Genomic DNA, 27,502 nt, shown 5'->3' with positions numbered 1-27,502 from the left:
GAAAATAAATAATAAACGTAGAATAAAATTTTCTCGTGCGAAGCCTCGTTTCTGAGAAAATCGAATTCGAGAATTCGTCGAATGTACGTGTACAGAAGTAACTCTCAACTATTCTAAATATGTTCGAATTTTCTCGAAACGAGTCTTTAAGCGAACATGTTATATTCTGGATTTTTGACTTACTTTGCATATAAAATAAGCTCCTATCTGCAATGCACCGCGTGTCCTACCGCGCTCTGTACATAATTTACTGTTTTTCAGGAATACGTGAATCTTTTTAAAGTGACCAAGCGCAAAAGAGAAGAGCGAAAAGTAGCTTTGGAAGAAACAGTTGACAAGATTGCTTAAATAAATTTAGCTTGAGCTCGAGATTGCTTCTTGACTTTGATTTGAGAAAATTATCCGCCGCGATTCTTCTCGTTCGCTGTTTTTTTCACTGCGAGTTAATTCAAGTAGAATTTGAAACCAGAGAAGCAAGAAGCAACGCTCGTTTTAACAAAAAATATTATTACATATAATGTTCTACAACGGAACATGTTTCATTTCCCGACGAGCTTTTTTCTTCTTTGTTTATAACGATTCCTATGAATTGTGTACCGTTACTGATGAGCCGCAGATAAAATGTAAACAACATTTCTGACCCTTTATTTATTACATTTATGCGCCGTTTGACGTATTTATATTATCATTTACATACTTCTCTACTTGTTTTCCCGTTTTCTCCACCATTTCGAAATATACGCTCAACTACATTTTATTCGTAATATTTCGCCCCCGCGCGGTAAACAGAAAATCGATGCGAAACTCAGATTACACACGCGTGTACTTTTATCCCCTATCTTCCTTCGTACACAGTTTTTACAACGCTCTCGTATTCAAACCATTGTAATTTAAAATACTTTTCATTATATAACTCGCAAGATTGGAATCTTAAAAAATTCATGACTCGGAATATATTAATTTCAGCAACTTTTCATAATTTACCGTGCAGTGAGAGATATATTTTAATGCAGAATTTATTTTCAACGTGATATAAAGCGGAAAGGATTATACTAATTTCTATTAATTTTTATTACCACGTTTCCTACTCGTAGCTTCTTTATGAACAGACGCAATAATTGAAACGTGAAATAATTACATTGGAGTGTATAATCTGAATAATATTAAATAAATAGTGCATAAATAATAATGATATTTCTCTCGATCCTGTTTGCATATCATTATTTCAATAAACTCTTTCGGAACTCAAACTGTTCTAAACTATGAACAATTATTTTCGTCAGTTTTTAACATTAGGCCTATCGACTCTTAGCGTGTACCTAAATATGTTATACTTTGTTAATTATAATTAAAACGATACCAGAAGGATAAATATATATGTAATCGTATTTCTGTCTCAATATTTACAAATATTGATATGTATTACCGAGAACGTTTTATGTTTTTAATAATTGCAAACAGAAAAAATCTTAGTAGTTTATGTGTGAGTAATAAATGTACGCTTTTCGTTTATATTACCGGTTTTATCGAAAACAAACACATTGCTCATTTCGGAACTTAATAACTCACTGAGGTACAAACGCTGTACATGCAATTTAAAAGCATGGTTAATTTAAGAGATAGAATAATTCAAAGGCAACTTCCCTTTCGCTCTTTCAATTTTCCTTCTCACTTTCGGAAAATGCTTTCGATAAACAATGTTACAGTGAAAAAAAAATATTTCGTGTAACACAGCTGCTTTGTTCACGAAATGCGTCTAAAAATATTCGAATACTTTCGTAGGTTTGTGTATCTCTTTTACCTTCTACCATATTTTCTTTGGTCGAATGGCGAAACTACTAGGAAAGTGGCGGTATCGCAACAGACCAGCCAACGTCACATAAATAATGCTCGCAATTAGTTAATACAAATTCGCGGCCGTGCGGCTGGACCGATTTCCGCGAGTTCTCGATTCCCGCTGCCGCAGCAAATTCTAGATTGCTAACAAAATTAAGTTCCTGGGCGAGCCAATAGTTTCGCGTCAGCCTCCGTGTGAAATATTTCCCTGCGCCTCGTAATGTCTGGCTTCTATGCAGGATCGACTAAAGAGACTGAAAATAACGAAGATAAAAGAAAATAATGAAATATCGAAAGAAAAGAAACAAAAAGGAAAAAATATAGCAAGTGAGAGAGAGAGAAAGACTAACGTGAAAAAAAAAAGGAAATAGCAAGGCATTAGCGAGGCGCGATTCCGGCGCGATATTCAGCATTTTTCAACGCGATGGATATCGAGTTAAATTTAATGCAATTTCACGTTACATTATTCCGATAATCTTATCGCGCGTCATTGCCTATTGGACTTATGGAAGGGCTTTTATCTTCCGTCCGCTTGTACCCGCCTCCGTCGGTTCAGTTATCGCATTATTTCGCGCCCGATAGTTATTAATCGAATACCGATACAGCCCGAATAAATAGAAACTTCCGTTGAAATTGGAATTATCGAGCCGATCCGTGGGTCCCGCGTTTTTCGCGACCGTTGTGCTCCACTCTGCTGCGACAAGAAGTTGTAGTATGTGAATGACGGGGGTTTATCGAATCGAATTATTATCGAAATAATGCTCGATTCATTTATTTATTTTTACATATTCGGTTATTAACAATATACTCAGACTATTAACAATATATTCAACGTTCTTTTATTAGGACATCGACGAATTTGTTATTCCATCAAAATAGCATTTCGCGACAAAAAATGCTGCTTATTTCTCTGAGCCTGGCAGAATAATCTCTCGGTTTTAGAAGGTATATGAAAAAGACTTTAGTTATGATACATATTATTCAGCGTTTTATCACACAATAAAAATTAGTTTGAATGAATTAAAACTGCTCTTTTCGATTACGCGGTTAAAAAAGTAAAATGGCAGAAAACATAAATAATACCTTCAATGTATCTTTTTATCCATTTCAAAAACAGGCCATTTGCTCTGTTAGACTTCCACATTAAGAATTCGAAGTGTCTATCTAATTTTCCTCGTGCTTCGCTTCAATTTCCATTCAGTGGACAAATCGACATACTCTTTACCTATTCATGCACTGGCCACTGTGGCTTCGTACACAGTGTGATATAACGTTGCCATTTCAAGATTTTACGCTAGTCCGGTGGATGCAATGTTATCCCAGAGTAAGGAAACGTGCTGCTTTCTCAGTCTCGCATCCCTCTTCATAAATTCTGACCTCGTGTATTGATGTATGAATACGAGATGCGGATCCGTTAAATCAGAACGAGATACATCACGTCTGGGAACGAAACCCGGGATAGTATTTGTCTTATTTCTCGTTGTCTTTACGTTCTCCCCAGTGGTGAGTGTTTTCGGAATATTGCACGCTCTGCTCTCGCGCGATTGTATAATAAAATTACATTTTCACTATGTCGCGTATATCCCGCTTTAGACGAACGAAATTTACCCATTTTTATCCTATACAATTTCAGCTATGGTTCTTACTGATGAATACTTTCTTTAAATTCCTAATTCCTCTTCTTACAGAAGAATTTCGAAAGGGCTTTAATTTTTTTTATTAAGTTTATGTTCGTGATAAATACCTTGTAATTTGTATACCTGTACGTTTTCTGATTTTCAAATTTTACCTCCCGTTACAGTACCAAGGAAATTTCAAGAGGCTTTGCACACTGATAGTTATAAGTATTAGACGTCTACCGATATTGCAATACTTTGCTACTGTTATTTCCTTTACATCATATCTAATATTATAAAATACTAAATAAAGTAAAATTTGTTCCAATTTTCGAATAAACGTAATGAATATGTTCAACAGTGTATAACGCCCGTCGTATATTCATACAAATTTCCTATACTGCGCGTCCGAATATTTCCACGATTCGCTATAATCTTAAATATAATTTCTCATCCTAAAGAATTGCTTCCGAGAAACAAAACTTCCTCCCTTCGTGAAAATTCTCAAAACCAGGGACAATCGTAGTATGATCCCACAGAATTAAGCTCAATCTCGTCCGTCTACAGAACGTCGACGTCCGCGCGACCAAATCCGCTAGACACATGTAGAAAATTGGCGCGAGTATGGGGCGCGAGTCAGCCGGAAATGACGAAAGTCCTCCACCAGGGGCTACGTTTAATCAGAATAGCCGGGCTCCGTATCGGGCGCCACGGCTCGCATTAGTCCTGACACGGAATCGCCAACGGGTACCGTTTCGTACGAGCGAAAAGCGCCTGAGGGTGTTGGCCGCTGGCCAGATTGAGCTGACGAACTGGCTGAGCGCGTATCGCACGCCCACGTCTCCGCCAACGATCCTTTATGTCCTCGCGGCGTCGCGGCCTGGAAACAGTCAGGTGGATGCGAATAATCCCGAAAGCAATTTGGCGGCAGCGCCGTTCAATCTACTCGCTTTCCTTGTCTACTCCTCTAAGAGCGTAGCGCGCGCGGCCCGGACCTGTCTCGCTTCAGTTCACCGCAGCTTTCCTTTTTGCCCTCGTGTTCCTGGGCCGCGGATATCACCGAGCAGGCTGCGCTTTAACGAGGCAGACGAGTCCCGGCCAGAAGGAGGGAACTTCGACATTCTCGAGAGGACTCGAAAGTTGGTTTTAAGCCGTTATTAACGGATGCGTATCAACGCTGGCTGCAGATTCGATAGCTTGACCGCTCGAGAGTTGCTCGCTCCTCCTATATTCCTTTTGGTCTACGCCTACGAGCATCGTTCGTGAGTGCCACTAATACACGTCTGCCAAGCTATCGTTCTACCTTCCCACGGAATGCTGTACGATTCGTTTGCCGGTGGAAATGATTGCGCGTTTTGTCTTTGACTATTATCACGCTGAAAGTTTCGTGCTTGCTTGTCTTGCTGCCTCAACGTATAACAATCGGATTGTTAGGTTTGGGATTTATTAGGAGGGTGGCTGTTGTCTTTGATGAAATTGTTGTGACGGTTGTTTGGATAGCTGTCTGATAGCAGGAGGATGGTGTTGATTAAGCGTAACGATTGATGCTGTGCTTGGTCTCGGCTGCGTTTAATGGAACACGTCTGAGAGGGCGAGCTCCGCGGGAATTAGACGCTTGGTGTGAAGTGGTTTGATACGGAATTGTAGACAAGCTGAATTTGAATGGAGCGTTAGGGATAGCGTACGATCTCAATTTTAAAGATCCTTTTAAATATAGAAATGGTATAATTAATTATTGACAACGCTATATCCGGTAATTGAAATCGAGATGTAGCTAAGAATAAATATCCTTCCGGAAAAGTTCAGGGAGTTGAAAGACCTTTATATTTGGTGTTCCTGCATTATATGGCAGAGTTATTTCCTCTCATAAAGAGTTTTATCAGAAACGTTGCAAATAACTTTTGCTATACTATCGTACAAAGACGAGAGTGGGTTATGCTTAGACACTTTTGTGTTTAGAGACGAAATTGCTTCTGCTCCTAAATACGGCATGACGAGATTTATTGGAAACGTTATAAATATATTTGTTAGAGATTTTTCTAATTTCAACTCGTCTTACATCTTTTTATGTTACACCGAATCTTAATTCAATTTCAATTATGTTTTCTGAAAACGTTAACGATATATGCACGAACGCTTCTTCTGCATTACGTCATAAATCCCATTTTTATTTTTTCAATCTTTGTTCGCCTTACATATTGTCGTGTGAATGCTACCATAGTGATTATATTGAGAAATTTGAAACTAATCTAAAGATGTATATAGAAATCACAAACATTTACTATACACAATAAATATACGCGTAACATGTAGGCAGAAAAATAATGTTCGTGTCAATAGATCTCAATGATCAATGAGCAAATATAAAATTTGTGTTAAAAATGATTTTATTGAATATTCTGGCTTATTAATGCACTGAATAATGGACTGTACTTCAGATACTTCTGCACGACACACAAAAATGCCCAAATGCTTTCCTGAGCTTTACTTGAATTTTTTCTTAAATAAGTCTGGAGAATGGGAAATGGGCTGGTAAATGGCCCAAATATTAATTACGCTCGATCTAACAATTGCGTTAGCATGCACGAGCAATCATAGCTCGTATTGTAGTTATAATGTTCGAGCTAGAGTCGGCCTAAGTGGATCTTAACGTATCATTGAACGATCTTAACGAGGCAGACGAGCGGTTCCTGCTCGCCGCCGCGCCCGGGAGGAAACTTCGGTATCCTCGAGTGCACTCCAAGTCCATCTTAGGCAGTCATTAACGGATGCACGGTGTAATGATACGTGCTTCAGCGGCCTGATCCCCATGAATGACGTCTCTACGCTTCTCAACGTTGCCCAATAACAATTAACAAGCAACCACGGTTTCAATAGCTCATATGGGTACTCGAGTGGTAAACACGTTTTCAAAGGCAATGACAGTCTTAATGCTCGATGATGGGCTACAATATTGTACCGACCAGACGAGAAGGCAATTGAACAGGATAGAGTGGTATAATTGCATTAGCGCGTCATTAAAATCTTTCAAAGAGCAAAACTAAAGGATATTCACTTACGCAAACTAAACTTGAATTGTTAGAAATTTATCCTATGTTGTCTAGAAGACGCGTACAGTTTTATAGATATCGTCTGAAGACTTGTGTCCATTTGTAAGGTTTTGGAATGTCTGAAGACCATTTGTGGAGAATCGATGGAATTCTGTGATGGAGCCCCGTCAATCACTCTAATGGTTCTCGTTATGAAGACGGAATATGTTGTTACGAGTATTGGCCAAACTAATACCGTGGCAGAAACGAGAAGACTATAAATGGACCTATCTTAATAGTAATAGTTTCTACAGAAGATATAAATGACAGCAGTATTTTCCGGATGTCCGATGTATACGTATTAAAACGATAAATTTATTTAATAATAATAATAATAATATGTTCTAATGGAATACGTTTGAACCAATATAAAATGTCAAAATATTTCGTACAATACAAATAAAGAATTTATAAAAGAATTTTGTAAATGATCGAATACTCTTCGCGAGCCTCTGTATACCGATAAGAAATCAATTTATAAGATATCGGATGAGAGATAGTTCATTAAGTATTTACAGAAATAACGAGGCTGAATAACATGAAACCTCTTTAAGATCGAGCGCCAACGAGCAAGTAACGGAAAGTAATGACCGAGATCGGTTCGCGTTTAACGATTCCATTGCAGCCTCAATATTTCATCCGAATCTATCGTGCTCGAACGGAGCATCGCGGAATAACGAGCCAATCAGGCGCCATCAGTTCGCAGGAAGTTTAGCATTCCCGAGCGAGCCCGAAGGGGATCTTGAAAGCCTTATTACCGCTAGGGTCAGCCCCGTTAAGGCGTCTTTTGAAAATCTGATCGTGCTCGAACAAAGCGCCTCTTTCAGTTTCCCTCTCCTCTCTCTTCTGCTGTAGCCAAAAGCCTGCGCTCTTATCCAACGACACTCTCGAGTTCCATATGATTTTGCGAAAATCCATTTTATTCCCCGCGATATCCGACTTTAATTTACCGTCCCGCTTCTGTATTATTAAGGATATTGGTTTCTGTGGCGCCTGCCACACTCGTGTAAGCATCGCGTAATATCCTGTTACCAACACACACGTCCCTTGTACAGCATTCAGCTTAGTTAGATATTAGCCGTATTTAAACGTAAACAGACTACTATCGCGCAAAAGTGCTTGACTATTGGTCGACTCGTATCACTTTGTTCCTTTGTACGGGAAAATTCAGTGATGTGGCTTACTGCTTCGCTTTGAGCGAAATTGTTATTGCTTGTAGATACTATTGTTAGGACGAGAATTGCAATGGAGGTTTTAAATCAGTTCATTGTTGCCTTTTATGAGGATTGTACGTTGCGTTTATTATAACAAATAGACTGATAACTGGTAGATGTTTACGCGAAATATTTTTATAAGTATTAATAAAGAAGCGAAAGTAGAATAAATGTATGTACCGTTTTGTAAATATCATAACGAGTACGTTACTTTTGATTTGATTTTATATTGTATTATACGATTTTATATTTACACTTTATATATTTACGCTTACACATTCTTGATAATAAAAAAATCTCAATATATTTTATATTTGTTGCGTTTACGAAGTCACGCCAAAATGCAGTTACGACTTTATTAACTATCGAATCGAGTAGATTATACATTATACGTTATATATTAACAGATTATATTAGGTTGTCCGAAAAGTTCCTTTCGTTTCATAAAGTGATAATAGATGAACAACAATTTCTGTTTTATATTATTTTATTGAATTATGTATGATCCATTTCGTTATATTTCTATCATTATGTTCATGCATAATTCAATAAAATAATATAAAAGAAAAAGCATTGTGAGTCTGTTAGTTCCTTATAAAACGAAAGAAACTTTTCGGACAACGTAATACATTATTCGAGAGTTAGGCAAAAGTATAATATGTTTCGAAACTTTCAACTCACATTACTATATTAATCCGTAACCAGGCAGTTATGTAAGAGTATATTGAATCTGACAAATTGTTCTCTGTTAATCAGGTATTTTTACGATAGCTAATGCGTGTTATGTTCACAATATTAAGGTGGTTTAAGATTTCAGTCTACCGCATCGTATACATTACTGCTTTCATCGCGAATCTAATTAGAGTTCTATTACATGTATTACAATTTTCAGGTAAAACTCTATTATTTAGCAGCAGCAGCAGCGAGCAGCTCATTTCTCTCATTTATACATTAACGTAAAATTGCCTTAGAATACATTAATAAGTCTAACAATGGTATCGCATCCCACTAATGAAATTTTGCATATTCCATCCAACGCGCGAGAACAGCCCTCCTTATCGCATTCTCACCGCGGAGGAAAACACGCTTCGGAATAAATTCGCGTAACACATGTAATATTAATTACGATGTATGAAGAAGCTATAAATTCTCTTTATATTTTAACAAATTTCTCGAAATCAAGTCAAAAAGTATTTGGAATATATTTTAATCTCTAATAAGTTGAAAGAAACATTTTTCTAAGAGTGATAGTGTCCCTTTTGTTTTTTAAAAGCATTAACCATCTTCTTTTTGGTTCAATAGTCTTCAACCAAACATAAAATTACTTTCACCTTTAAAACACTATATTCATGTGATTCATTTATCTATCTATCTATCTTGTAATTTCTTCTTGTTCTTTAACCTAAAGATCTCGCAAACAGGGCATCGTTATCAAATAATCAACAGAATAAAAGAAAATACGGAAACTGGTCTAAAATCTACTCTTACAAATATCTATAACTTGAGTTTCCAGAAAAATGACAGAAAACATGTTAGGAACGAAGCGGAACTGCTGAGGAGGATAACTTTGAAGATAACTGTTACAAAACAATTCCAGCAAATAATTCCAATAGAAGTAGAGCAATTGCGATGTAAAAGATATTCCCATATACCCAAGTTTCTAAAGTTGCGAAATTCTTATTATAAATATACAATATTTATATAATATACGTAAATTTCTACTACATAATGGTAGTTCTTATATTTCTAAATCATAGCTCGTATTCACGTTCTCCACAACATCTCGCTTCGCTAAAAGCCATCACACAGACGTTACACTATCAAACTCGTGCTTAATTCAGAGATAAGTTTCCACCACTGAATTGGCCCAAGAGTTTTGCGCTACGTGTAACCATCCAGGAGTTAGACGGCTTCAAGGAGAACGTAATCGAACGGAGCAGAAGTAATCGGAGAGGCAAGTGTCACTATATAGCCCCGCTAATCCTTTCATACTCAATTCCGTGTAACATCGATGCAAACAGGCAGACGGATAAAGACAGAGAGTCGGGTAGAGAAACAGAAAGGGAAACGGGCCATGTCGAATAGCGGCATCAACATCGGTCCAGGGTATCAGATCGTGAAGCGACGGACGAGACGCAGGATTATTCTCTGTACGTGATGCGTGAAATCCTCGGGTCAGACGAATGCGAGTAATTCCACGAGCGAGTTTCAAAACGACGACGTTCGATCTGTATCGCATGTACGAGTGCTGTATCGCCTCTCTGATCTCTCTGTTGCTAACTCCGTTTTGGATCGGTTTAAGCTCTCTTAATGAGACGGCTCTGGCTATTTCCGGATGGTAAAAATCACGCTATACTCGTGGATTTCGCTCGTTGCCTTCAACCCTATCGGACGAAGACAGGAAATTTAACGACACGCTCGAAATGTCGCGGTATTTTCATTCCGTTTTTACATTTTGTCCTTTTTGCTCCCTTCTTTTTTTTCTAATTTCACGGATGGGTTATTTCAGCGATTTTAATACCTTTCAGCGTTTGTCTCTGGGCTTGTTTGTTGTAATTGTCGCTATGCTTGTATGTATGTTATTGTTTTTTTTATTTTACTCTTTCTTTCTCGTCTCTCTTTGTCCCTTGAAATTAGTCGGATGGATTTGAAATCGAGGTTTTAATCGCGAGTGTTAGATACGTGAAGAGTGAGATAGATTTCGGCTGTTTGTTAAAACGTTACGATCGACAAGAGGATTATAATGAAATATCGAGTTTTACGAATGCACCGCGGGATACGAAAGCATCTGGTTATTGGGATCGAAGCACAGAAAGGCTTTTATAATATCGTCCGTTTATGCGGAAATTCCCCGCGAATTTATCTGCACCAACACAATACACCCAGGAAATATAATTAATTCGAAATGTAAATACCTAAACACGGTTACTGCTCTATTGTACAATTGATGCGAAAGTCGTTAGCGCTGGACGAAAATCGTCGCATATGCACGGTAATATACCTGTAGAAGTATATGAACCGCAATGAAACTAAAAATCTATCTACGTCCATCTATTTCGAAATAAAATATTTCTCGGATATGCATGAATCGTTCAACGAGAAAAAGTGGTACGAAATGTATGAATATTTGAGATCGACTAATGCAACGAGACCATCTAACACGATAGTCTAATTTACAAAGTGCATTTTCTGATATGCACGGAGTATTGCGATAACGATCGACAATGACATCGATCGCCATTAATTGTCATCCGTTCTGGTCATTTGTCGTGGTCATTTGCCTCTTGAGTACGATAAAACACAAAGTGAGAGAGAAAGAGAGTGGAAATAAAAACTGAACTAATCGCGTGGCTACGTGTCGCGAATAATGAAAAACTCTGTCGACTTATTGCTTCGTGACGGTTCTAATGAGCCAGGGAGCCGAACTAATCATCGTCGACCTCATTGATCAATGGCCCGACGTTGAACGGGCTAGAAAACAAATTTAGAACGACCTTGGTTAATTAACGGGAGTATTCGTGTAACCATTGCTACGCTATTATTCTTTCTATTTTCTTTTTCTTTTTTTTCAAGATTCCCGTTTTAACCTCCGTTTGCAGGGTAGAACGGGAGGAAGAAATTCATGACGTTAAAAATCGTCGGAGAGAAACGTACCGCGACTCGACGATAACGAATGAGTAATATTAAGATAGTTTGTTCCATCGTGACGTTTATATTGCCGATGATAAAGCCCGAAATGTGGAATATATTGTTCGAGCTCGGTAAAGTGGAAAGAGAGTAGCAGTGGTTAAGGTTAACCATGATCAGACAAAGGAGAAATGTATATACTTTATAATACTTAAGAGTATTATGGAAACAGAGACTCTCGGTACGAGACGAATTTCAAGGAGATACTTTTATCGAGTTCCTACGTTTATCTTCCTCCATCGTTCGTCAATGTTACCCATGTATGAATTAATATCTCTTCGCATTATTACGTTTTCATCGTATGCTTCAGACAATGGATCGGGAGAGTAATATATTATTCCAGGCAAACGAGATTACTTCCTTATACTGATTATACACGATTATCGAATAATGTACGTATATTTTTTAACGTGAACAACAGACAAATGTAATTGCCACCGATCATTGCAATTACCCGTTTCCGCGTTATAAAAATCCAATTAAACGCAACACGAAATTGAATCGGCCGGTCAAAGGAACAGCTCTTCAAACAAAAATCAAGTCGCTTAAAGCAGCTTTTAATTCTATCGTGCACCGAGCATTCGCAAAGACCGTTCGTTTCGTTCGTTCCGTTAAAAAACAAACGACCAGGTTGCGGGGGGTGACGTCAATTTGATGAATACCGCAAATTCGTCGAACATCGTTCGCGAGTGTATCGATTGCAGCCGGCGGCAGCGAGAAGCGTTTTGCGCGTCTTACGCTGAATTTTATTTATGATGCGATAAATTTACCATCAATAATGATCTGGCCATTGTAAATCGACAGATGCAACAGATGGCGTTCCTTCATAGAAGTTGTACTTATCCCGCTATACACGAACGTATATTTATATATACACCGTTGAAAGAAAATATAATTTCTAATGCGCAAGCTGCAAAATAGACGAGCTGAATAATGTCAATTTTTAATTTCTTATAAAACCATAAGATACGATATAATGAGTTAAATTTTATTATTTCATGCGTTTACTAGGTATTAACGATAAGTCTGTGAGGCGTATTCGTAGACGTATTAGTATGTTAAAAAGTTTAAATAAATACATGTGAAACATATATATCTTTATAATTTTTGCTTCCGATAGAAGAACTAAAAACAAATGGAATAAATTAAGTAGAGAAATGGAAGGAAGATATGTATATATACACGAAAACGCAATTAAGATATAGCCCAGAGAAAGCTTTGATTATCGTTTGATTATTCAGAAAAAATCAAAAAATACTAGAAGTTTGTAATATCAATAGAAAGTTATGAACTGGGTTTCATAATAACCAAACTTTTCCTTATTTTTATATCACGACAAGGAAGAACGAGAGATCTTGCAAAGCACAGATGCTTCAAACTTTTCGTATACGTGGTCAACTTACGCACGCACGCACGCTCGTATAACTTTAAACTACAGTAAGTAATCGAATAGCGGTTCAACGATAAACTATCACCTCGGCTCGTAAACTTGTACGTTCGATCGATCCGAATTACTTAGAAGTATCGTTTGCCACGACGATAAAAATATGACCTATCCGGCATCGTTCGTGGCTTACGCGTCCTTTCCATTCAGGTGGTTAAATAAAAAATCACACGACACTGTAACGATTCCTCAGCTTCCTACAACGTGGTTTAAAGGTCACGATGATGTGCCGTAACCTGATCGTTTCATTTTACTACACGCGTTTTCTAAGGATTCCAAATTCTTCCCATGTTACTGATTAAGTCACTTTTAAGGATCTTTGAGAGGCAGCGGTTTAATCACTTAAAAGACAAGTAACGAACAGCGAAAGCATAGCTAACAGTAAAACGCGCAATGGATGTCCTTTTTCTGTTTTAAACGTCAGAATATCATGTTTGAAAATCTATGACAAAACACTCGACACGTATCTATACAGATTGTAATGAAAAATTAAAGTCGTTTACATTGTTACCATTTAAGCTTCTACGATAATTTATGAGTTATATATATATTTAACTGTATTTTCTGGATGCGTTTGTACTTTCTGTTCTGTATTTATGTTTTCTATCAATATTTTCTAGTATTTTTATCCGTTCAATTATTGTACCATTCTATTGTGATTTATAAATTTGTTTACGACAATTATTACTTCTTAATTCCTCTATAAGAACAAGAGGTGATAATCATGTTAAGGTTATTCGGTGTATGTGGAGTTAAAGAAATGCGTGGGTAAATTGTAAGGTATTGTAAGTATATATATTGTGAATATTAAAGTACAAAGTGTGGAATACAATGTAAGCTGGTCCAGATCCGCACGCTAGCAATGTTACCCTGAGACTAAAAGAACCCTGAAGCCAACGTCGCACGTGTACCGCTTATGGTCTGTCATCGACGCATTCTTTTGTCGACGATCACTTCAACAAGTCATTCAGAATTTTCCACTCATGACCAAAAAGGGTTGAGAACGACTTCTGAACTTCATCCCTTACGTAATTCTTGTTGAAAAAGCACAAGCGTGTATGGACTGTTAATTTTCATAAAATTTATTCTTACGTGTTGAAGTGGTCACCACTTCTAAGAAAACTCTATATCTGGTCTTTTAGTTTTCTCAAGCACTGAAGCCATCGACAGCCTATAGACAAAAGACTGGGTCGAAGGCAGATCATAAACTGTAGACAGGCAACGATGGCTTCAGGGTTTTCAGTCATAGGGTAACACTGCTAGCGTGCGGATCTGGATCAGCTCAATTATATTCCGACTTGTATTTACACTTCAGTTTTAAAATATATTTTCTACCTTACAATTTATCCACACGTTCCTTTGTTCGCATATATCTAATAACCTCAACATTACGAATTTACTGAATTTTGTAATCAATCGTTCGAACGTATAACAAAGAAACTGATGAAATATGTGAGGTGGATATTAAACGCGTTGGTTGATTTATTAAAGAGACGAGTGATAAAATTGTAATAGTCAGTGTATATTACTTTAAGTACAGAGATAGTATATGCCGATCGTAATCGTCGCTCGCTCAATGCTACTATTTGACTAACTATTCGACTATATGACTGTCCTAGAAAGCACGTTCGTTTATTTGTATCGACCGGTGTTATTATAAAAAGTTGAAATGTAACTCCGGTTGACGATTACAAATAGCGGCGATAATATTTTGTCCGGAGTTCGTTTACCTTTGAACCTAGCAAACCAAAACAACGTTGATATTCCAAGGCACAATAATATGAGTCTTTTCCGATTCAAATCTTCCATTGACTTAGGTGCCGCTACATATGAACAATCGTTTTTTAATAAACTACGCTATAATATCAATGATACGAGATGTTATTTCGAGAGGGTACGGTGGTTTAATGCCCGTTAAGCAATGAAATTTAATTAATCTGGATCACCGAGATCGGAGGAACGCTCAAGCTGTCATTGTCCTCTCGAACATTGTTTTTCAATGACTAATTACGTATAAGGTTGGTATTAATTACTCGCGATTCTCGTTGTCGCACCGCGGCATCACCGCAAATAACCGCGAAACGAAAACTCGGTTTGTACGTGAACATTCTCGAACAATGTGGGGGTAGAAGCTTCAATTCCCTCATGGTACATTGTACGCGATGTGCCCAAGTAAAAAACTATGATTAATCGTGTGCATTTACGGCACAAAAAAATAAAAAAAAAGTACAAGCGAAATATATGAAGAACAGAAACAAAAAATTATAAAGGGAACAAAAGGAGTAAAAAAAATACCTCGTATCGTAGGTTTTATTTTTATCAGTTTTCCAACGCCGACATATTTCCCTGTGAAATTGGCTGGAAAACTTTTACGCGCTGGTCGCGTAATATTGACCTCGGTTTGTTCGTACGTAAATAAATGCGATTAATTGTAACATCGCGCGAGACTTTTTCGTCGCTTCGGTTCTCACACGATACATCGAGCTTTTATAAATCATCCGGCCGCCCAGCCCAGTTTTGATCGCGTGATTTATGGATCAATTGTTTCGTACTCCATTGAAACGCGGGTATCATTCGAGCAGCGACGACCTCGAGCGGAAGGAGGGCACGAAATTCGATGAATTTCACCGAGCTACCATTTCCTACTGTTTCGATAATTATCGATAGCTCGTAGAAGGTTTGAACTCAAAGAATCATTAAGGTATCTGCTGAAATACAAAACTTGTTCCCAACAAATGACCAATGTTTGTCTGATATCGATAATCCATTATTGCTTTCTTCGATTTTTCCATTCCTATTTTATCTTCTCTTTTATGTCAAGAGAACTCGAGCTAAGACGTTATTCCAAAATTCAGTTATATTATTCGGAAATTCTATTTTTAAGGTATGAACAAAAAATTTTGGGGATTTTAATATTTTTCAAAATCTCTCACATTATTCCGCAGTAAAATAAATTATGTGATGATATAAACGAAGTCTTGCAAAACCAGAAGGTGTAGTTTTATGAATAAATAATTTATTCCACTATTTCTCTTCAGAAAATCCTGCTCAACACCGCGATATTGCACATACTTTTCTTACATTCTGCCCCTTAGGAATCATACTATTGAATAATATTTGATTACAATAAATTTGACCAAACTTCCGTAAGAACCTGCAACTGCAAATATCATTAAGCCTCTGTAAAAACTTTTACTTGCTACAGTCACCTATCAAGATCGAAAGAAACTTAAATTAGGCAACGCATTTGTGAAATGTGGTATGTTCCATCAAGCGACGGTATCGCATCGCGTACAACGTATTCGTACGTCGTTTGAACTTGATTCGTGTTTATGCGCTGTAAGTAAAACGGTATTTGCCAGCGGGCACTCTTAACCGACAGGTCGCTTTAAAGTCGCGTTCGTGAGCAGCCAAAGCAAATTTCGCGGCTTTAAAGCGGCGCCGATTTCGAGCGGATGTGCAGTAATGAGTAAGCGATGCGTGAAGCCGAGCTGCGCAACCGTCGCAGCCGGAAGCAAGCCCTATTTGTATTGCCGTACCGCAACGATAGTGCATACCGCACGTTAATGTTAGGCGTACGCAGCGTTTCTGAATGTGATTTTATCGCCGCAGTTTCGCGAATACGCGGTCGCCATTCTTTCCTCCGCGACCTCGACGTACGGCAGATTGTGAGCATTCTGGTGCGTACGAGTGGATCTTCTGATTGCAGGCTACAAATTTGGTTGGGAAATTCGAGGGAGGAACGGAATGACGTAGTACGAGGCGCTTTTAGAGAAGATTAGCGGTTAAACGTTGTATTTTTTGTAATGGCACATTCAGGGAAACCTATCTATATTATAGAGGAACATTTCTAAAGTGGAATTTTTTAAGGTCTTCTAGTAGGATTCTTTCAATCACTTTATTTCTTTCTTATAATATAAATTATTCGGCGATAAACGATATTAATTGATGGAAAATCTAATTTTACTATAAAAGTTTCACTGTCAAGTTTCTGTAATTATTTTCGTAATGTTTATCGCATTGATACAGAAACTGACTATAGAAACTATTTGCAGATAGTTATTTTTAACGAAATGTTTATTTGTCAGCTCTAGTGCACTTCATTTACATAGTAAGAACATTTTTGTCGGACTAACTGGTACGAAATTTAATATGGTGTCCATGAAGCTAATTAATTAATACATCAATATCGATGCTGTATTAGTACAATTTTATCTGTTTCTTTGTTGTAATACAAATTACTCCGTGATAAAGGAAGCAAGAATAAATGTCGAAGAATTCAATTTCACAAATTAACAATATATGCAACCAGTTTACAATACGAATTTTCCTATTAGGTTTCCATTAATAATTTCCTGGCAACATAATAACTTATCGAAGAATCTCACAGCTTTCAAATATTCTGCTAGAATGTACATTCGGTACTGTATTATAGACTCTGCTAATACCCTATGCTTGCATTATTTCGTACAATAAAAGCGTTATTAACATTTTGAATATCTCGATTATCGATCGGTAATGTTAAAATTTGATCTTGGAAACTACGATGGCTATAGTTCATGATTTTTGAATTATCGCGATTACCAAGCAGCACCCTCTCGCTCAGTCTCAGTAAATACCATACAGTATTAAAATATAACAGCAAATTTGTTGCTCACGTATCGATTCGCAAGTTCGTTTGAACAAGCCCGGACTCAACGATGCGCACGGGAATTTCCGAAAGTTCTACGACGAAATATCCACAATAACTCGTTGAAGCTACTAAACTTCGACGTTTCGAGCGGTGAAAAGAGTCGTGTTCTAGTCGATCACTGGTACCAAAAAAAAAAAAAAAAAAAAAAAAAAAATAGCGGGAGAGAGAGAGAGAAGCATCCTCAACGTCGACGTGTTCGAAGTACCGACGAGGTGTATGATCAATCGTTTACGCGTAACGTCGAATCGTACGTAACCGTTTTGCAAACTGCAAACGCGCTCTAACGTGTTCTGCTTCGCGTTGCGTTATTGCTTCTGACGCAGTATAATCACGGAATTTATACAGAGCTTCCTATATGCAAATGTATGGTGCAGTCGAAGCTCTGAGCTTTTAATCGCGAATCGTCCCAGTTTAACCATCTAGCGAATTCATTGCTGCAAACGACATTGAAATCAGAATATTTTTGTACAATTCTCAAGAATCGTCGCTCTATATTCTTCTTGTAATCTCGATGATTTTCGACCGAAAGAGGAGGGTTTGTAACAGAAACGATGCTCGTTAATTTTTGTATCTTTTCAGGAAAGGAAAATGGTATATCGCCATTCTTAACTTTCTTTAGGCAAATATTCGTCATATTACAGAATTACCGTAAGTTCTGTTTGCAATTATGCAACAGGAGATCGATATTTAATTAAATCAAGAAATCTTGATCATTGTAGTTAAAGTTATTTTTGAAGACAAAATATTTTCAAACTAGATTGATATACCTTGAACGATATATCTTCATTTTTAAAAAAGAGTTTTTATTAAATGAGAGAAATAAACAATAAAATAATTAAAACTATAGATATATCTCTTTTCCACTGCTGCTATTATATATACTGATTCGTTTTTTCATATGTGAGTCCTTGTTTGAAAGAGTCACAACAATACCTAAATAATAGTCTTGTAAACAGTCCTATACCTATTTTGCAGACTCAGTTAATTTTCATTCGGCGATAATTCAATTTTTTCCAATACGAGCTTTGCATCTAACTATCAGAATACATTCTTAGATAAAATATCAAAAACTCTGACTAGAGTCGAGGTACGTTACAAGCCACTCATTCTTTTTCCTACCACTGTTCTTCGTGTCTTGTTCATTTTTTAATATTTTCTACCCTTCCCCCCGTTGTTCGTTGACAAGCGTTAATCGCGGCAAATTGGATACTCGACGCTAATTGTATGCGTGTTTTAATTTGTCGATCGGATACACGAAGTTGATTGCCGGGATTGATTAAATTTTCATTTAATTAAAATTGTTATAATCGCTTACAGCGTGAAAAGTCAACATGTTCGGCATTTTTCATAACGAAACGTTTGTTTTGAGATTAAGGGGAAAGTTCCGAAGCGTGGTTTGAGACGCTATGAATATTTTGTTGTCCTACCGGGTCTGTTTCCGAGAAAGAAGGTTCCAAAGTCGAGGTCGTTGATCGTGCTCGAGTATTATACATAAACATGAACTTGGTTCGATGTAACTGTTTATACGTAAAATCCAACGAGACGGAGAAATTTTTAGAACGTTAGGGCTGGAATCAGCGGATTTCCTGATACCAGTCCGTAACCGTACGTCTGTTCAAGTAGAAAGAAAATCTCTATTACTCCTTCGAATATTTTTGTTTTAAGAGAGAGTATTCTGACGAAGTCGCCTATCCCGGAATTTTTACTTCCATACATTTGAAATTCGAAGACGACTAGTATATGGAAGAGAATCGTCTGAATATCAAGAACAATGAATCTGACTACTGAATAAATAATAGAATTTACTTGGTTTAGAATTCGAAATATATCCATTGAAAAAGATATAGTACGGGTCAAGATATTATAACGAGATTGTGCTATTTAGAACCGTACAATGTAATCTATGTTCAAATTTCGATTGAGAAATTTCCATAGAGACCTACCATTAATAATGTTTCACTTACAGGTAAAAAGAAAGAGACAAAGAGGAGAAAGAATAAGAAGAGCCTTGGCAGTGTCTGATGTAAGGAATTTCGTTTACATTTCTACAGTTGAGAATAATATTATACATCATATTATACTACATAATTATAGCACCATTCACTGACAAGAAATTTTGAAAAATAGCTATGCAACTGATTAAAACCCACTCGGTATTCATTAACAGTTCAGGAAAAGTTACAAATTTCTGATCAGGATTACAAACCTTTATTCCATTTTCCACTTATCTCATTATTCAATATAAGCAAAGTCTCTAAGTCTCTTCTTATAACAACACCGTAGCTTTCAATAGATTATCTATTTGTATTTTTATCAGTGTGTTTATCTCGATCCTAAACACACTCACAACATATTCATTTCAAATTCTGACTAATTTTACAATATTTCAATTTACAATTTTACAATTTACCCATATAGTACCCTAAACTGTATTTTCCAGTTCTCTAACAGAATTCACGTGTTTTCCAATGGAAAACGAGGAAGAAACAATCTTTCAACGAACCTTTCGACCCTTTAACGCCTATCCCTCGGAGAACTAGCACGTTAAAACGTTCGCCACGCAAAGTCTCGGCCCCGTGTATCCTAGCTTCTAGATTCTTACATGCAAAATCGTTGGTAGCGATCAATGGGTGGCACGCCGCGAGGAGATTGCAGCTGATGGGCAGAATAGGCGGCGAAGCTTGGCCACGGCATTCAACGAGGCTAACTCTATCCCGGCAAATTACATTTCCATCCCCGTACGTGATAGGTGCAGCAAACATGCCCGTCAACGTCCGACCGAGTTTCTCCCTGATTAGTTACACTCGACGCTCGGATTATATTTCCAAAGGCAATTAATTAACCAACTTCCTCGGGGTCGCTTATGACCGCGTCGCGCTACGTGTCACGATATCGTGGATAGCCGGCAGTGGACATTGAAGGACAGCGTCCAATAAAACTGGGTAGTCGCTACGGAAGGGAAGAGAGGGGAAAATGAAATTTCTTGCGGGACGAAACATCGACTGAGACGTCCACGGGACCACCTTAATGGAAACTGTCGCCGAAAACGTCAGGGTAAAGCCGTACTGGCTGATCAATCGTACGGTTGGACTACTTTCGATGAACTCTTATATCGTCCACCTACATCTTCCTCATTCCAATCATTTCTATCGCTCAGTTTTTGTATTTCATACATTTCCAGGTTTCGTTGAATGTGGAGAATTGTTGACTCTTACAAACTAGAAATTTTTCGTTGGAATATATTCGGAATCGTGGAGAGTTAGAGTTGTGAGATAGTTTCGATATCAAAGTAAAACTATGGTTTGGTATATTAAATAAATTTTAAGGTGAAAAATACACTAAACGAGATGGAATATTGTTCGATGATAGAATGCGATGCGGGATAACTTGGACCAAATTCAAGGACTTCATTAACCAGATTTAACAATTAAGGCAGATCCGAATCTTCACTGTAATGTATATACATATATATGTAATTTTAACACTAACAATTTTCTCTATTTTATCATTTTTCTTCGTCCATTTTAGGAAGATTACTTAGACCTTATCAACACGTTATTTTGCTATGTTTTTCTAAAAACTTGGATGAGCATGCATTTCTTTTTCATCCTCAAATCGAAAACACTCGGTTCCTCTAATTATTTCTAACATTCAAAGTTCAATCTAATAGGTTATTTAATTGTTTTATAATTAAACGTTTCCTAATTACCATTTCAAAAGAAACTTCTTAAAAATTGCGTTCGACATATATGGTTGAATTAGAATATGAAATTCGTGAAGTTTTCCCGCGTTTCAGGGCTGTTAACGTTATCAGGCTTCCAGCGGCGGAAATATTGAAGTTTCTAGTTCGATGTCGTCGCGTGAAACGAGGGGAATTGCAATGCAATGTTCGCGTAATTTTCGTCGATGAATTCGTAGGACAAACGAGCGCCGTTGACATAATACCATGTTAAATTTATTCCGATCGAGTGTCAGAACTGTGTCACTTTGTGCATCGTAAGTTCACGCTGGTTTCGAATGGATAGCGTTGTTTGAACGAGAGATCCGCGGATATTTCACGTTGTAGAGTGAATAACCGAAAAACGAATGTCGGTCCGTGATAAACTTGGCCCGACTGACCAGCGGTAAACTCCTCTACTAGTTCCGAGCATATATACGGGCTGTCAGCTCACGTTACGCGTCTGCATCGACGCGTTCACCCCGCTGGAAATATTTCACGATAACCCGGATAGGGTTAAACGGGATATCATTTAATTTCCCGCTAGCCCGCGTGAACATTTTGTTCCGTTTGCACCGTGTTAATTACGAACGCGTCAAGCCCCGCCGATATACTTCCGTTCACCATGCGCGCATATTCGAACGGAGTAAATCTCGCGTTAATTCCATGAATAATAGCACGACTAACAGAGGTGAGCCTATTTAGAATGTTTCGATAAGGATTAAACACTTCTTCTTTTACAGAAACAAACATTCTCCCCTTACAAAACCTATTTATGTCTCGAAGGTGAAAGAATATCATCTTGGGAAAATAAAAATATCCACTCACCCAATCAAGTGTACTTTGCACGGGGACAGCCGTAGAGCTGGCTGGTTGTTATCCTCGACGGTAGCGCCTCGTCACACATCCGATCGCCTCAGGATCGTTTCCCGAACTCGCATCGAATCATCGTCGATTGATACATCTTCCGCTTCGTCACTGAGTTTTTCCTCATTCCGTTTCCTTCACAGAAAACTAATCTTTCTTTCCTTGAAAATTTCCTCTCTCAACGTTGTACACCGTCCGGCGCAATGTCACACGTGATCGACTCCGATCGCAAATTACGACGCAACAATAACACGCGATATCGTGACGAAAACAAATCGAACAGTTTACAATTTGATCGTTGTATATATGGTAAAAGGGAGCGCGTGAAGGAGAAGGGGGGTTCCTACGAATGAAGGGGTGTTCGGGTCGAGGCCCGAGGCAAAACAAAAACGAGACAGAGGGAGCGACGTTACGCACGCGGTGGCCAGTCGCAGACTGAACTCGCGATCCGCGAGTAGCATCGATTTCGATGGAGGGGGAAAGGACTACGGGCCGTGACTGGAAAGGTGGGGTAAAGAGGGCTGGGAGGGCGACGCGCACGGGGCGAAAGGGACGCGAGCGGACGAGGCACAACGAGAGGAGCAGTCAAGCTATACGGGTGTCTAACAGCCGCGTTGGACGAGAGCTTATTTTGCCCGTGAGAGAACTGCTCTGCAGACGTGAGAGACTTCTAGGCGTGAAAATACCTAGTCCTCCCGTAAATTCTTATTATAATGTATTATATGTTTTTTGAGAGAAAGATAAGATAAGGTTTGGTCGAAGTGTATGGCAATTGTTTTAAAAGACATGTATGGTTGTATAAATTGGTAATTGTAAATAGAAGTTCGTCTGATTTTATTGTCATGGAAAGGAATTAGCTTCTAGAATAACTAGTTTCTACAATATTACTATAAAGTATTGGACTGTCTTGGGAGGAACGTAAGTTAGATGTGTTAATGGCAATCGTTGCGAGAGACTTGGTCCGTTGTATAAATTGATAGAAGTTTGTGTCGTCTAATCGTTATGTACAACGTTAGACGTTTCTAAAATATTATTATAGAGCATTGTAGAGCGTAGACGTTCTTCGGAGAAAGAAGAAGTTGTAGATGTAGCAAATGGTAAATGTAAAAGTTTGCCTATTTTTATTATCATAAAGAGAGATTGTATGGTATTAGATATTTCTAAAGTGTTAGACGATGTATTTGAAGGAAAGAGTATCGTTTCTGTCAATCACTGATTTCATAAACTTTACCGTATAGCGTAATAATTCTTCACCATTATTAATTTAATATCGCAAATATAATACGCATAAATCAAATGAAATTTTTATATTACACCTGAAAACGTCACGATTGCACAATAGTCCACGCTTCTTCGAAATTTATCCTCTTTAGGGGGTTAATATACTCCAAACTGAATCCCTCGAACGATTCTTGTCCCTTCTGTCTTTTGTTCGACCTTAATTCGCCCTCGAGTTTGTTCTCCGATCCCCGCCAATATTGGCTCCCTTGGTGGCGATTGCATTATCCGCGCAGGGATTTCGTACGAATCTCGTTTGACGGAGGGTCGCGAGTCGGGTGAACCATTGTTGTTCTCTGGTGATCGGCACAGGCTGGTTTTGCAGCTGATGGCGCGATTATTTTGTTTTACGCCTGGACGTTTTCGGGACGTTTGATTGGCGTGTTGTACAGGTTAATGGGAGCGGCTGAATTACGATGATGATTGTGAAATAAACGAGAGGAGTGGTTTTGTTATTGATATGGTAAAAATCGAACGGATACTTGAAATCGAGATTGAAGTTCGAGATCGTTGAACTTTGTTAAAAATGGGTTAAGAAGATATTTAGAGAGGAATTGTTACGGTAGTTCGTAACAAAATTATTTTGTGTTATTTACCTTTAAATACGAATTTATATGTGTACTTAATGCTGTTAAACTGTCAAATAGGATCGTTATTCAATCGTCTAAGCGCACCATGAAAAATAAAATAAACCGGTTGCTATGTATTAGTTCAGAACAAATTGACAGATATCACGACACTTATATTCTCAAGTCATATATATATTATCGAGTGGTATTATTTAGAAACCTATTACAAAGGTTATTAATTGCGCAGAGTAATCGAATAATCGAATAATCCACTAATTGAGCCGTAGTTTGATATTTTCCGTTCCATTAATTATGAATTATTTTCTGTTTCACTTATCTGTTTCATCGTTTTCATTTCTCTTCCCCGTAGGTGAAAAGTATCGAAAACTGCACGTCTCTCTGTTATGCAATTCGTACGACGTGCTATACGTTATTGACGATTCTCGAATAGTTGGTGGGAGGCTAAAATCCCAGGAGCCGTTGCGGTGCGTGTTAAACTGGAAACCAGTCGAATATACGGATGATTCACGATTTTCTTTTTCCAGTTTTTTTACCTCGTCGACTACGATGCGTATTTAATTACATATTTAAGTACGGCTTCAAGAGCGTCGTATTTCCACGTGTTTCCAACAATCTTTTAATTCGTCTCGTTGATTAAATTCTTGCAAACAAACAATTCACCCTCTAGTTTAGTAAGCTTTTTTAATTTTGCAAATCTTTGTAAATTGCTGTAAATTTATACGTATGTATTCCATCGAAATATCAACTAAAAAATGTATTCGAAGATACTATTATAGTTTATAATATATAATTTACAATAATAATATTTAATATGTATAATATATAATTTTGAGAAAAAGTCGCTGAGAATATTCCATGACTTTCTGGAGTGTTAATAGAAAGAATTTCTTTTTTACATTTTGGGTGTAGTGTGTTTGACGTAAAAATTGTAGGCCGATCAAGGCCTAACACGCGTTGAATGCTGTACTAATGCTAGGATTCGTCGGCAACGATTGTGGATCGACGCACGTCGTCGACGATAATCGTCGATCAACGACGGATTCAACGTCACGCGTGGTCGACAAAGGCAAACAGCGGTTGTCCGTGATTCGTCAATCCGTTTGCCAACGTTATTACGCGTTCACTGAAATCACAACGAACGCTAGATGAATTTCCTTCTGTGATTTCACCACCATTGTCACCTTCCCTCTCCTGTGGCTTCTTGAATTATTTCGCGATCCGAGAAGTTGTTTCTTCTAAATTTTCATGTACTCAGTGTGTTTCACACTCTTTTTCTGGTCGGTTCAATTCATTCGAGTCACTTTTGTGTAAAAATCGTTCCATCAATCACACTTTTCGATTACGATTGCAGTGGAAATAACAGTGAATAAGGAGATGAAACGATATTTCACGTAAGGTGTTCTAGTTTCTTCTAGCCAAATATTGTCGGTATATTCTATCGATATAAATAACAAAAAATATTATAAAAACGTACGTCGTTTGAAGCTGTATTAAAAAGTTATTTTAAAAATATGAAATATAGGAAACAGTTAGCAAGGCATAAATTCGTTGATGATCGATAGAATCATAAGCTGTCGATATATATATATATATATATATATATATATATATATATATATATATATGATATATATATATATATATATATATTTGATATATATATATATATATATATTTGATATATATATATATATATTTGATATATATATATTTGATATATATATATATATATTTGATATATATATATATATATATATATATATATATATTCACCACTCCCATGAATACAAAATATATAACAAAACCAAAAAATTACATTTATTGCTGTAAGAAGATCATTTTAATCTGGTTCTATTTTACCAAATCAGACATCAATCTTTCGAATGAATTGTCTACGTGCTTTGATATTTAGTTATTTGATACGCGTACACAAGATACTGTCTGAAGGAAATTGGAATACCCTATGTAACGGCAACATTCACCATAAAATCTCTCTTCCTTTCTCACCAGCATTTAGTCAAGAAACGAAGATCGATCGATTTCAAGTGATATTCTTTTGTTCGATGTGAAGTAAATTCACTTGAAATCAAAGAAGAGTCAATACGGTTCACTTAAACTCCACTCAGCGAAAGATACACTTAACTAACGATACCCGGAGCGGCTCTTATTCCCGAATATTAAGCTCCGGAACGGCGGATCCATCGACGAGTCGAATAGCCCAATTAGAGCGGCCGTCCGGCAAACGGGAGGATTGCCGTATTCGTAGCCTCATCCGCAACACGATCGGCCGATTCAAACTTTCTCTTATAAACTTACCAACTATCCAACGATTTTCCCTCACAATTCTCCACATACGTGTAAGTTTAAGTACATACGTTTCCCTTGTTACACGTAATTTTCTGAAAATTCAGCGCGCGTCAGCATGACGCGAATAAATAGACAACAAACCGTAGAATAACGCGGCCATTGCCGCAAGTATTTTCATTAAGGCGCTTAAACAACCAGAATTCCCGCGACGTACAATTACGTGGTTTTATTGCTGGTTTTCGACTTACGTGTATATCATAGTTCAGATACGATATCCGGTCACGTGTGAACCATCGTTATTACAAGCGTGTACATAAATTTGTTAAGAGGACCCGCAGGAATACGATATCGCGACGGATGGTTTGGGATTTTCGTAAAAAGGATCGGCACACAGTCCTGCCTGCTTCCAATTAAGCTTACGGGCTTGTCCGCTTCTAGACAAATATTAGATGACGTCCGAGCTTCCCGACGCCCTCCCCTGCGCCGCTCACGACACTACCTACTATTAAATATTCGTTACATAACGCCTGAGATATGTACGTCGTTAAGCTCTGCTATTCTGCTGGCGGTGTTACCTGAATTTTTCGCTTGTTCCGATTCCCTGGGACAGTGAGGAAATTTTACGATGGTAAAACGGAGGATGTTGAGAAGTTTGGTTTCTTTTTTGGGGGGATCAATTGGATAGAAGTAATTTTAATAATTTTTATTAACATTCGTTACAGTAAGTTTTGGATAAATATGGAGAAACGGTAATTCGTTACTCGCTCGAGAAATATTGACACACATTTGTATCTTTGGTATTTTTTTAATTCCTTAAAGGCCACTATTTCATTCGCAACTTTTTTTCCATTCAATTTCCTTCATCGAATTCCATTTCTCGACGATACGGTTATGAAGGGATTTGCTCCATTTATTTTTTCATCCCTATTTCTCCTTTCACTTGGTTCATATAATTTTATGAAGTTTGAAGGAATATAATAGTAGCAACATCATGAAATTTTTGTTCTTTCTTCTATGGTAGGCTTATGTAAGGTATCTCGTATTTTAATAGTACACTTTTTATGCCTTAGGAAACCAATACGTATATTATTTCCTTCATATTTTTCAATGATATCATCCATACACAACTGCAACGCGTTATTGTTTGATCTTTAATGGTTTAA

General features: G+C 37.5%; 1 protein-coding gene across 2 annotated transcripts in view; it reads right to left on the bottom strand.

The window, feature by feature from the left end:
* The window catches only part of LOC132916494 (discoidin domain-containing receptor 2-like), a 145,459-nt gene extending 122,845 nt beyond the window's left edge, over nt 1-22,614 (bottom strand). For both annotated transcript variants that reach the window (XM_060976556.1, XM_060976557.1), the window contains exon 1: nt 22,126-22,614. The gene's annotated coding sequence lies outside the window, so the exon portion shown is untranslated. The remainder of the gene's footprint in view (nt 1-22,125) is intronic.
* Nucleotides 22,615-27,502: the final 4,888 nt, after the last annotated feature.

This window comes from Bombus pascuorum, chromosome 2 (genome assembly GCF_905332965.1).
Source record: "Bombus pascuorum chromosome 2, iyBomPasc1.1, whole genome shotgun sequence".
Taxonomy (NCBI): Eukaryota; Metazoa; Arthropoda; class Insecta; order Hymenoptera; family Apidae; genus Bombus; species Bombus pascuorum.
This window is presented reverse-complemented; position numbering and strand designations above follow the sequence as displayed.